A 12,186-nucleotide genomic window follows, 5' to 3' on the forward strand; every position below is an offset into this window, starting at 1 on the left:
ATTTTGAAAACACCGGATTGAACGAGCTCGGTTTTCTTTCTGCGGGTGTTAAAATGTGGAGTTTGGTTTTGGAGGCTTTATCGGCCGACTGTGTCTGACAGGCTCATAGTGAAAAGCTGCTGAGACCTTTCACCTCCGGCTGTGAAGATTAGACCTGGGATTTTCTTCGGCAGCTCAAACGTTGCTCCCTGGTTCGGTTTAGCGTCCGGTGAGATTTCGGCGTTTACAGGCTGGAGGACGTCTTTGTGAGTGTGGCTCTCTGGTCTGGCCGCTGCTGGAGGCTTTCAGGGCTCTGAAAGGCATCGGCTCCTCTGGGGCTTCAGAGTGAAGTCTGAGGGATTACAGTAAAGCTGTGCTGTAATATTAACTGTCTACATGGACGGCAGAGATTTTATTTAAACCGCGGTTTCCTCCTCTGCATATGGCTGAAGTAAACCAGACAGAATCCGTTTATTTCTTCTCTTATTATCCAAAATCTCTCTCAGCGCGCCCACAGTGGCCATTTTAGATTTCAGAGTAATCCTCCTCATCGTGCGAGAGTAAGAGATTATTAAATATCTGCCTTCACAATCAGAAGACGGGCAGGCTCCCTGCCACATTTTCCCTTTTCAACCCGAAAAATGATGAGAAACAGGTGCAGAGGAGTGAAAGAGGAGATGTTTCCAGGCCCACAATGACTGTGGGAGGAGTCCTGGAAGTGGCTTCGCTAACGTCCGCCATTAAATGTTGCAACATTTAGTTGGTCAGTTTACGATATAAATGTGAAAACAAAACGCATTTGGGGAGTTGGGAGCATTCCCACTGAGAGCAGACAGGCAGACCCTGGCTCATGGGCAACTTAGAGGTTTACAGAAACTAAAACGTTGGTGGTTATTAATAGTTACTCAGGACAGTGAGAGGCTCCTGAAGTACGATGCTTTTTTGGTAGCCTTGACAATGGCAAAACTTGTGGAGTGGACTTTCGCCTGGGCTTCCTCCCTCCGTTCCCTTCTTTAGACCGAACCGCACAACGTCCAGGAGTCTTTGTCTACGCCATTAATCAGCGTGGAATGTTTGGTGCAGACAGTTTTAGTCATCCAGCTACGTAGCCCACAAGCTAAAAGCTCCCCTGAATCTCACGTCGGAGTGTTTGGGTGTGTGTGTGTGTGTGTGTGTGTGTGTGTAACCGTGTGTGTGTTTATGTGGAGATGTCTGACCGGGTCCGACCCCCCGCCGTGACTCCGCCCAGCTCCGGCCCACATCAGGCTGTTGGAACCTGCACATCAGCTTGTTGAGAACAGGCGACCCCTCCCCACCTTAAAGACCACGATAAATGGTTTTTAATCATCCTCCCAGGGAAACGGGTAAAGTTCCAGCTGCTGGGAGCTGCTAACGGCTCTCAGATGTGCCCACAGGAGGAGGATCCTGAACTAGACCCCCCCCCCATCCTGCACCAAAATGGCTCTGACCAGTTGGGAGGAGGACTTCCCACATCGGCTCAATCGTCTGGATGGAGACACAAATCAGTCCAGATGTGGTCTAATGTTGTTGTTTCATGTCCAGACGCACTCAGACGTGTCTGGTAAAAAAAAAGTGTGTCAATCAGCAACTTCCTTTGAATAAATATGCAAAATCTAAAGTCTAGAGAGACTTTTTTATTACACCAGGAGCAGCAGGAAGGAAACAAAGACTCCAACAAAAGGGGGAACTTCAGCAACGCTCGTCTGCTCTGATGTTTCTCTTGTTTCTCTCAGTTCTGGCTCGAGGTTTGGAATCCAAACTGCTGCCGGTTGTTTTATCAGATGGAGGCCGTGTGCCTCTTTTATCGCCATGAACACGTTGCTTCCTGGAAGATCGGAGCAGTTTTGGCCTGCGGAGATGATCCCCGACTGATTCCTGCAGGCGAGAAGAGAAGTCGGCAGCGTAGAGCCAAACTCAGCGGTCCGACGGGGTTCTACCGCTCCGATTGTTGTCGTGGGGCTTTTGAAGACGTTGCGTAACAAAAAGGGGATCATTCATCTTTATTTTAGGAGCCGTTGACATTTTCCTGCAGCAGTTTTGCTCAGACCTGTTTTTTACGGCTAATCGTGGGTCCAGGTGAAGCTGTGACGTGTCCATGCGGTCCTTCACCTCCTCCTGCTCCTCCTTGTCACTCTGGGACTCATCCTTTTCCTCCCCCATCTGTTTCTTCCTCATCTTCCTCCTCTTGCCTGGTTTGTTTTCCACCAATTAGCCTCATTTTGCCTGATTTCCTTCACACTTAACAGAGAAAAACCTCCTCCTGCTCCCCAAATGAGCTCCTGGATAAATGTGCACCAAAGTGTGTGGGTGCAGCTGCGCAGCGCTGGAGTGCACGGCTCCTCCGTGCACGGCTCCTCCGTCGGATGTTCTGAGGCTCAGGGATTTATGGACGTGATTTATGGAGAGGAGCCAGGTATTCCAGTGTTCCTGACTGGTGCTTTAATGAGCTTAACAGGCTGTTGATGGAAGGAATTATTGGTCTGTAGGACGACGGCTTTCAGAAATAAACCTTGAAATTGCAGTTGTTGGGATAAACATCTTCAGGTCATCTGAGCGTCGGCTGGGCCTCATATTTTAGGTCGTATCATTAAGTCTTTTTACGTTTTACACCATATTGTCTTCAACCAGGAGAAATTAAAATATGAGCTGCTGATGTTGGGAAGCTGAATTTTTGCCTTGTAATGTGATTGTGGCTCTGACACCAGCTGAGAGTGCAGAATTTTACCTTCTGAAGCCCCTCTGGGCTAATTTTAGCTCTTTGGGGTTATGAAATAATCTGTGATGAAAGCAAAGATGGAAATAAACCATCACTGCTTCTTCAGAGCTAAAAATAAACAGGATGTTCTCTCTCTTCAAGGAAAAAGCTAGAAAATGATCAGTTTTGCATCTGCAGGAGGGGCCAGTTCTCCCGGCTGTGGGGGGGGGGGGGGGGGGGGGGGGGGTGTCTGAATCCCGGCATGGAGGTATGAAAGGGGAGCGTGGTGCCCTCCTTTCTCTGCGTGTCCTTCTCGTTTGACTCATGCATATTCATCTCTCTCCTCTTCGTGTGTGGTCAAACTTCAGAATAAATCCCCCCGGACCGAGTCCAGAACGTCTAGAACCTCAAGCAAGACTCTTTTATTTCAGTCCAAAAGCAGGAAAAAGAAAATGTTTCACTCACAAGATTTTGTTCGAAGAGTTTTAGCAAAAAATAGCCCATTTCCTAACAGCGAGCCTCGTTGCTCTGGTTTCCGGTGTTTTGTTAAAATGGGAATTTGGGTGCCAAGAGCGAACGTTAACGAGCTAATTTCGTGGATTGTCGTGTTGGTGTTGGTTCGGTCACTGGCCCCATCGCTGACCCCTGTTTTACCTGAGGCTTAGTGATAACTAGCATAGCGCGGCGCGATGCGTTTGGGTGTCCGACGTATCGGCCACTGAAGAAGAAGTCTCGAGGCTGCGACTCCTTCACGCCAACCAAAGTTGCGATTTGATGACGTCTTGCCGGGAGATTGATCGCAAAGAAAAACGCTCAAGGCTGCAATTATGTGTCCAACATCAGTTGCCATGGTAATCCCAACACAAGAAAAGCCCCCTCCATGACGCTGGGAACCTAGCTTCCATTAACTGTACCCCCCAGGTCAATGCCCAGACAAACACACAGATTCTGGTTCAAACTCTCGTTTCCGAGGAAAAGCAGCTGTTTTGCTCGTCTGCAGAGCGAAGCACCTGCTGGTTCTGAAGCCCCCCCTCCCCCCTCCCCCGACGATGCAAATGTCAGTGTCATAAACTCCCTCTCCGTCCAATCCCATAATCCCCGGCAGGCGCTGGCATGCACGCAGCTGAGCACAGCCTGAATGATCGAACTCGTATAAAGTCAGCAGAGAATCCGCTGACGTTCTGTCTGAACCCCCCCAAAAAACAAAACCGAACCTGTTTAACAGGAGGAAACCTCGAGCAGACCCTCACGTGAGCGGCTGACAGGAAGTTTATATTTGAAATTGTTCTTATTCTTTCGCTCTTCAGAGATAAAACCCTTGGACAGTCTGTCATTAGCTCATGGAGGACGCGAACCCCCGTGTCTGAGGTCAGGATGTGAACCCACGCCCTTCACTTCCAACCATCCAACCTGACATTTTCTCTGCATTCGGCACCACCTCACCCAAGAAGGAGGCGGCGTTTTTCCCACAAAAGTATATGATGGACGCTCCACGGTGTACACGGGTCATTTCCAGGAGACGGTGGGGGGGGGTCCAGGATCTGACGTGGGGCATGTAAACGCCGGTTTGTTCAGCTAAATGTGCACGATTTAGCCGGCTCGTGTGTTTACGCCTGCTTCCTCCAGACAGCTGATCCCTGAGCGTCTGCTGGCCGTCACGTTGGTCTGCCCACTTCCTCTGCTCAGCAACAACGACGAGCCGTAGGACGTGGCTTTGATCTGCCGATCGATCCTTTGATGTTTCTTCCTCGGGCTGTTTGTTCCGTGTCTGCGGCAGAATCAGGTTTTCTGTCTTCTTCTTGGGCCTCAGGTGATTCAAAAACACACCCTGGCGGTCCAGTAACACAGCCTGTTCTGTGTTGTCAAGGAGCCGAGTTGGGGGGGTTGCAAGCCCCCTCCTGAGGCAAGCGGGTGCCCCGGCTGTGTGTTTTTGTGTTTGATGGCTGCAGCCATTGTTTTCAGCCTTTGAAGGCTCGTTCTTTCCTTCCAGATGGATTCAGCTGTCAGCAGGTGCTTCACCTCCAACGGAAACAAAGACAGAATCTGCCTGTTCGTTCTCGCGTTCTGCCGCTAAAGCTGCGGCTAAAGAAACTCATCTGCACGATGTGACGCCTCAGGAATCCCCCTCCAAGGTGGAAGAATCCTTCCAAACCCTCCAGGATCACCTTGTGAAGCCCAGACTGGCCCTTAAACGCACCTCTGATGACCCCGGTATGACCTCAGAGGCAAGGCCCCACCATTAATCAGGAAACCAGTTTCCTGCCAGTGTTCCCAGCACCTGCTGTGGTTTTAGTCCTTCGTTTCCAGTCAGACTCATCCATAACTGGTCCCCGTTGGGGCACAGCCGCGGTGAAAGTACGGTGGGTGTCGGTTGTCGCCAGGAGCAAAAAATAAACCTTTTTACGAGGAAAAGAACTGAGGAAACGTGGAGTTTTTGTTATCCAGAGAGCAGAAAGTGTTGCTTAGCAACGCTGAGGTAAACAGCAGATAACAGGAGGTGCCTGATCAGTGCGAACACTTGGTGATAGCGAGTTTGCACCTGCTTTTGTGCTGGAAACTAATCTTTAATCTAATCTTTTACTAATCTTTTCCTTTAACCAATCTGGTCCGGACAGTTTTTTTACCTTTCTGACAACAGTGATGGTTGAATAATCCTCGTCGTTGACGTCGTTGACCCCCCTCATGAGGGTCCCCTGCTGAGTCGAGATGCGTCCTGTCACCCAAATCCCTCTCCAGTCGTTTCTCATTACGGAGGCTAATCAAGTCACGCTGCTACTGTTCTGATACGCATGTAAATGCGTTCAGGGAAATCTCCACAACGTTAGCGACAAGCTAACCCTTGTCCTGCTACACCCCAGCAGGAAGCTTGACGATTTAACTGACGAGATAAAGGTGATAAATTCAGACATTTGTTCCGGCTTCAGCTGTCTCTGGGAGCTCTGAGCTGTGTTCCAGCAACAGTTTCTCCCAGAATGCTTTTAGCAAAATGAAAATGCTATTAAATGTTTTCCAATGTGACCTCAGGAGGTGAAACTAAAGACAAGAAATAATAAACAGAGGTTTAGCTGAGCGAACAGGGTGATGGTAGTCTGGCCTGCAGGCTGATGAGTGTAAGCACATTTGCTTTATTGGAGTGTGTGTGTGTGTGTGTGTGTGTGTGTGTGTGTGTGTGTGTGTGTCTGTGTGTGTGTGTGTGTGTGTGTGTGAGGGGAGAGTTGTAGCTTATGTGCAGCCCACAGGGGCATTGTGGGTAGTTCCCTGACAGTCTCTGCCTGGATTTTCCTCCATCTTGGCTGATTGAAAGCGTTTTGATGCCTCGTCTGTAGACTGAAAATCGTGTTATCGGCTCTAAACTGCAATAAAGCAAACGTCCCTCTAGAAACATCACAAGCTGAACGTTCCCCGATAACACAACCCAATATTCCAGTTGTTGCTTTTCTTTCCTCTTGTAAAACCTCTGATATTTGCGCCCCCTCACCTTCCTCTACTCTTCCTGCAGCTACTCTCAGCCGGTGCTCTCTATTTTCCGACTGTTTTGTGCCTGACGCTCGACGCCTCGCAGCTATTTGAGGGCGATGGTGACCCGAGGTTCTCGGCTTCACTACAGGAGCCTCGTCCAAACCCAAATTAGCCAAAGTTCTTTGTGTTCCTGTTTCTGGGTTATCAGGAGCAGTGTTGCGTGTTGGTTCTGCTCGTTCCGCCGACTGTTTGATGCATTTACAACGTTCGCTTTGAAGAGGGCGTAGAGACAGAAAGCGAGACCAGTGGCCTTTCATCCTTTCACGCATCCTTCTGACCATCTGGCTGCTGGTGGGCTACAGCTAACGCCACCACCTCGCTCTCCTTGTGCACAACATCACACCGCCACAAACACACTTTGTTCTATCTTAAGGTTACCAATAGATACTACAGGCAGCTGGAAGCATCTCAGATTAGCTAAGGATGTGAAGTCACAAAGTTTCTACGAAAAAATGGTGCAAAAATCAAGACGCAGTGGTTTGGATACATGCTAACACGTTAGCCTCCTCAAGAGGCAGTCTGGTGTAATCTACATATCTAGAACTATGAAATATCAGCACCCTTCATTTGTGAGCGGAAAGAAAGATCTTTAAAGTACAGTTTTATCCCCGAGTCAACGGAGAGGGATTATTTCAGTCGCTTATTTCCAGTTTTGGCAGAGCTGAGCGGAGGCAAAAAGTCTATTATGTAAAATGTGAATCTCAGTGTGAACTCTGGTTCGTGCCAGATTTACACACACACACACACGCACGCACACACGCACACACACACACACACACACACTGTTTTTATTTTAATTTTATCTTTGTGGGGACATAAACCATTCCCCCTCTTCCTAGCCTAGCCAAGCCTAAACCCAACTCTAACCCGACCCTGAAGTGGAAAAGTAGTATTTTAATAACAAACAGTAATGCTGCCAGGCTACGCTTGCAAGTGATGGCTAATGCTTTATCATTATTATTGTTAATTTTGGGGCCAACAAAGCAGTCAGACTCAACATTAACTCGACAGACTCAACATTAAATGAGAAATGCGGCTAAAGTAGCACATTGCTAGTCGTGATGCTAACTGCTCAAGCTGAGCCCACATTATCCTCCACTGTCCTTGATAATTATTACTAGAATATAGCACAGAATTTTACATCTTACACACTTATAATTTAACACAAGCATTCTTTTCCTACATTAATATGAGCCTTTTTTTCATTACTGCGGCACATTTTCCTCTTTTCCAGATCTGCAACAGCCTCTCTAAAAAGCCCACATGCGCTGTATATTTTCCACTCCACTTATTTCTACTTCTCACTCCCACATGTCCACTCAGATGTCCTGGGAACAGCGGCAGTCGACTGCAGCTCCGCTGGGTTCCGATCATGTGGACGGCTGCTTTCTGTCCTCTCTAAAGACGGAACCTTATTAAAACGCCAGACAGGACGGAGTTTGTGAAACGGCTCACGTATAAATGTCGATAAATAATAGAGAACGTGAAAGAAGGACAGCAGCGTCCCTGACAGAAGAGAGCCTAAAGATATCCCGCGCTAGCTAAAAATACCCCAGCGGGATAATACCTGTAATCGAAAGTGGAAGTGGGGGATCAGACTGGGGCAGGGGGGCAGATCTGAGATCCACATCAGGGGACTAATATGCAACCAGCGTAACAATGCTAACATTAGCCACACTAGCAGACACCCTGAAGATGAGGACTCAGGGTTCTGGTCTCTGGCGTTCCTCAACCTGCGTTGGTGACACTGGCGTGGTTCCAACAAACAGGAGGAGATAAATTTGTCCACACCGGTCGGGTGCGACAGCCAGGCAGGTAAACAGTGAATCAGGCTGCCACGCTCGACTCTATTTCTATCCTTCTGAGAGACAAAGGTGCTAACCTTAGTCTCCCGAGCTTCACGCCAGCATCGTACGTGTGAGGAGGCGGGGTTTATATACTGCAGCTTAAACAGATCATCAAAATAAGGTGGGGAGGACAGACAGGAAGTGAGACACACATAGCTTGCGGGAACTGAGGACACCTGGTGGACAAGTTGGGAGTAGCAGTTAGCGCTAAAGCAGAGAGTTCTTTAATTTGTGAACATCACATTTCATGCGTTAAAAGGCGATTGGTGGTGACATTTAAATGGAATATCATGTCACATTTGAAGCCAGTCTGTGTTTTCTAACCCATTAGCCATGTCAGCTAACATTAGCATTTGCCGACAAGACAAACCAAGACAGCACGATAGTGGAAGCTTAATTGCTCCTGAAATATCAACGCACATCGTAAACACAATTGTTAATTGCGAGCCTGAAAGGAAAAGACTGTAATCAGTCTCAACAGCGAGGCTGAAACATGGCGGTTTTATTACATTACAGTCAGCTGACTGGTCCTGCTTTACCACAGTCTTAATAAAGGTCCTCCGAATGTGCACTGATATTTAGATTCTATATTTATGGTTATGGTCTCATAGAAAACTATCCCTCCACAGAGCTGGTTGACATAGCTAGCTAGAATGTGAAGAATGCTGTTAGAATCTGTAGCTGATGTGAAATAATCTAATGTTCTGCCCTAAAATAAGAACTGTCATTTGACCAGAATAATCTGAACACGTGAAGATGAATTTATATCCAGCCTGGGCTCTAACCGGATGAGTATGAAGCAGAAACTTTGCCTCTTTCCTTCTGGAACACTTCTTTCCGTTCCCTCAAACAACCACGCTGAGATGATTTCAACCACATGTTGGCGTTCGAGCTTCAAAGCCTCTTCAGGTCTGAGAGATCTCGGAGGTCTGCAGAGCTGCAATAGAGCAACAGCGGAGAGGTCACGCTAGCGTGCAGAGCTAACACGACAGCTTTGAACTTTTGCTTTAACCCGATCTGAACGATTACAGTTCAGAAAAGAGGAATGGCATTAGGAACCCTCCGAGGTTTGCTTGCCTCATCCGTCCATCAAGCTGTAAACCAGTTCCATACTGGATCTTCTGACTTTAAACTAGTGCTCAGAGGTCTCAGAGGCAGCATTTGTTGGTTCTGAACAGTCGGGTTGTTTTTGACTCCCTGTAGTTGTGACCATAGCTCCTCGGATATAGCTAGCTAAGCTAACAACCAGCTATTGGGATCCTCGTGCGGTTCATACCACCTCCTGTGCCCATTATGTTACAACAAAAGGCAGATTAAAGCCCAGTAGGGGGAAGTAAAGATGAGGAACACACCGTCCGTCCCCCTTCAACGTCAACAGTAACGAACAGGAAGAAAACAAACCGGATCAGGCCCAGTGTCCAGTGTCGGAGCGGAGCACGGCCATCTGTTGGTGGGAAAACAGCATGTTGGGACCCCATGTGGCATCCTGGCACCGAGCAGAACCACACGGTCTGAAAATAACCTACTGGGAGGAAAGATTCCTCTTTTCTTATCTGATGTTAAGGAACCGGAAAAATGTAAAAATCCAGTCGCTGGGTTTAGCTTTTATGGAAATCTAATCCCCGCGTTGACTGGAGATGAAATTAGCCCTTCGCCAGCTCCTCCTTCCACCGGCGACGTCCCAGAAGGCAGAGCTGCCTCAGTCTTTGTTCCTCATCTGACTTTTCTGGTCACCGACGCTCTCCGCTGAGCTACTGAAGTCTGTCCTGCTTTGGGAACAGCCGGGAGTTTCCTTCGCGCAGAACAGATGAATTATTCCTTCCTCCGCACGTTAGCATCATCTGCGATGCTAACGGCTGAGTCCGTCTTGTGAAAAATAGGAGTAAAAAAAAAAGTGTTTCCGTCTGAAAACGATCAGCCTGTTCGTATGACGGCTGTTGGCGCCCAGCTTGGCCATATTGGCGTGTTCGGTTCTCATAAGGCAGCTCAGACAAGTGAAACGTCTGTAAATTAATGCGGACTAGCGTGTCTTTGAAATAGAGCGCACATGTCCTCGTTATTTCTGACATATTTTTACTATTAGGGTTTTAATTTGATATATTTTTTTAAAAGGTGTTTCTTCTATGATCCGCAAATGCTGACATGAAAACAGATTATTACAAAGATTATTTTAGCCATGTGAGTAGCGCTCAGTTCGTGACTCTTCTCTCCTCCATCCTCCGGATGATTTAAAAGAACATTTTAAGGGCATTTAGAGCTGAAACAGGTGAACGCCGCTTAATGTGGAGGAATGAAGAGAACAAAGGCTGATTAACAGCAGACATTGTAATCTGTGAGCAGGTCCTCCCACTCAGCAGCCCCTCTCATGCTAAATTAGTGGCCCACGTTTGCTCTGGGAGACGGCGCAGCTTATTACCACATTTCCTGGAGGACCGTGTCCGTGCTGCCGCTGTGTTTTCAAGTGCACAATCATTCCTGTTGGCTGCATGACAAATGGAAGCCGGGCGAAACCAGCGGCGAAGCAGTCGCACTCGCGACGGTTGTGGCATTTTGTTTCAGCTCCAAAATTGTAAATTGAATCTTCAGTTTAGCCGTCTTCTCTGTCAAAACAAAGCATCAAAGAAACAACAAAAACAACAAAAAACGTTTACGTGAACATCGTAGAGCCACGCTTTTAAAAGGCTTTGTTCTTTCTCTGCTCTTCCATGTTGGGATCTCGTCCTATCGGGCACGAAATCCACTGAAGTTGCAGAAAATCGGGGGCTGAAACAGTTGAAACGTTGAGTTTAGGCGGGGCTGCGTTGATCCAACGGCCCTGACAGCTGAAGATTAAATCAGCGCGCTCCACTGTCCTCTGAATTCCAGGGGAAGTTTAGGGTGTGGCTTTGGAAACATCTGAAGAGATGATATGATTATTTAAAAAAAGCCCCCAAAAAAGTTTAGCTTGGTTTTAAGGAGAGAATTTTGTCTTAGAAAAGCCTGTAAAAAAGGAGAAAACTGTGAAAAACCTGCTGAGGTTTTAACGGCTGGACGCCATCGAAGGCACATTTAACAGCAGCTCCCAGCTGCACATCTGTCCCACCTCTGCTTTCCTGCCTTCTGCTGTGTTCTCTTGTCCCCAGCGTTTAACTGCGTTAAAAGGTGGGCCCGTATCGACAAGTCGATCGATAACCGGCACTCAGCAGAGGGACGCGTGAAATGTCATCGCTGCTTTGATATACGTGGATTCAGAACCTGGAGAGTCAGCGGAAACATCCAGAAAGCTTTAAAAAAAACAGTGGGAGGGGGTTTTAGACCAGAACGTTCACTCAAAGCTAGGCGGAAGGGTTCCGGCATCCCTCAGGGACCGATCTCAGATCCGTGTTCATTCCTGTTTTATAGCTGAGATTAGTCAGATACGTGATATTTCTGCTGCAGATCCAGTCGTCGATCCAAAGGCTTCAAAGAGTTTACGTGTAACAGAACACACGACGTACAACAAAGTCATGAGACCAGTGATTTTAACTACACAGTAACACTAAATAAGCTTTTTTCCCATCATTCTAACAGAACCCTTCACCTGACATAAGACACAAAATAGGACTTTTTATTCATGTCGGGGGTTCGGTCCTTTTCCAGCCTTCTGTTCCAGATAAATCTCCGTCACTCCGAGCGGAGCATAAATATGTTTATTCACGTGTTCTAATTCGGCCTTTCTGCTTTGGCGTGTGAACAAATGTGGTTACACGTCATTTGACCTACTTCACGTTCGGCACCGCCACGATTCTGTCATGTGTGGGTCACTGCAGCGCGTCACCGCACGTCCGAACGTTCTCACCGGGAAACCAGGCGCAGGATCTTTACGTGCGGCCAGTTTGTTCCTCAACCTCCAGTACGATTTGGTGACACAGCGCAGCCGAAACGGACGGAGCCCCGGGTGTCGTGTCGCCGCTGCAGCTGAACGGAGCTCAAAAAAATGGGCTTGTACTCAATTGCCAATAGTGCAGTTTAAATGGATTTTTGGCTAAAGGGGCTAAAGAGAGGAGGTGGGGGTGGGGTACAGGAAGGAAAAGAGTGTGTGTGTGTGTTTGTGTGTGTGTGTGTGTGTGTGTGTAAATGAAAAGAGTCAGGATGAAAGGAGAAAAG

The 12,186-nt window shown here is 47.8% G+C and overlaps 1 protein-coding gene and 2 long non-coding RNA genes across 8 annotated transcripts in view; 1 reads left to right on the plus strand and 2 right to left on the minus strand.

The window, feature by feature from the left end:
- dbn1 (drebrin 1) overlaps nt 1-12,186 on the plus strand; it is a 37,775-nt gene that overhangs the window by 5,733 nt on the left and 19,856 nt on the right. The window lies entirely within an intron of this gene.
- Nucleotides 1,615-2,921, minus strand: LOC130537528 (uncharacterized). Its single transcript, XR_008953647.1, has 2 exons — nt 2,048-2,921; nt 1,615-1,959 (listed from the first exon to the last, which is right to left on the minus strand). It is a non-coding gene; the product is annotated as an uncharacterized LOC130537528 (long non-coding RNA).
- LOC130537527 (uncharacterized) lies at nt 8,250-11,225 on the minus strand. The gene is made up of 2 exons (XR_008953646.1): nt 9,463-11,225; nt 8,250-8,998 (listed from the first exon to the last, which is right to left on the minus strand). It is a non-coding gene; the product is annotated as an uncharacterized LOC130537527 (long non-coding RNA).

This window comes from Takifugu flavidus, chromosome 14 (genome assembly GCF_003711565.1).
Source record: "Takifugu flavidus isolate HTHZ2018 chromosome 14, ASM371156v2, whole genome shotgun sequence".
Classification (NCBI taxonomy): Eukaryota; Metazoa; Chordata; class Actinopteri; order Tetraodontiformes; family Tetraodontidae; genus Takifugu; species Takifugu flavidus.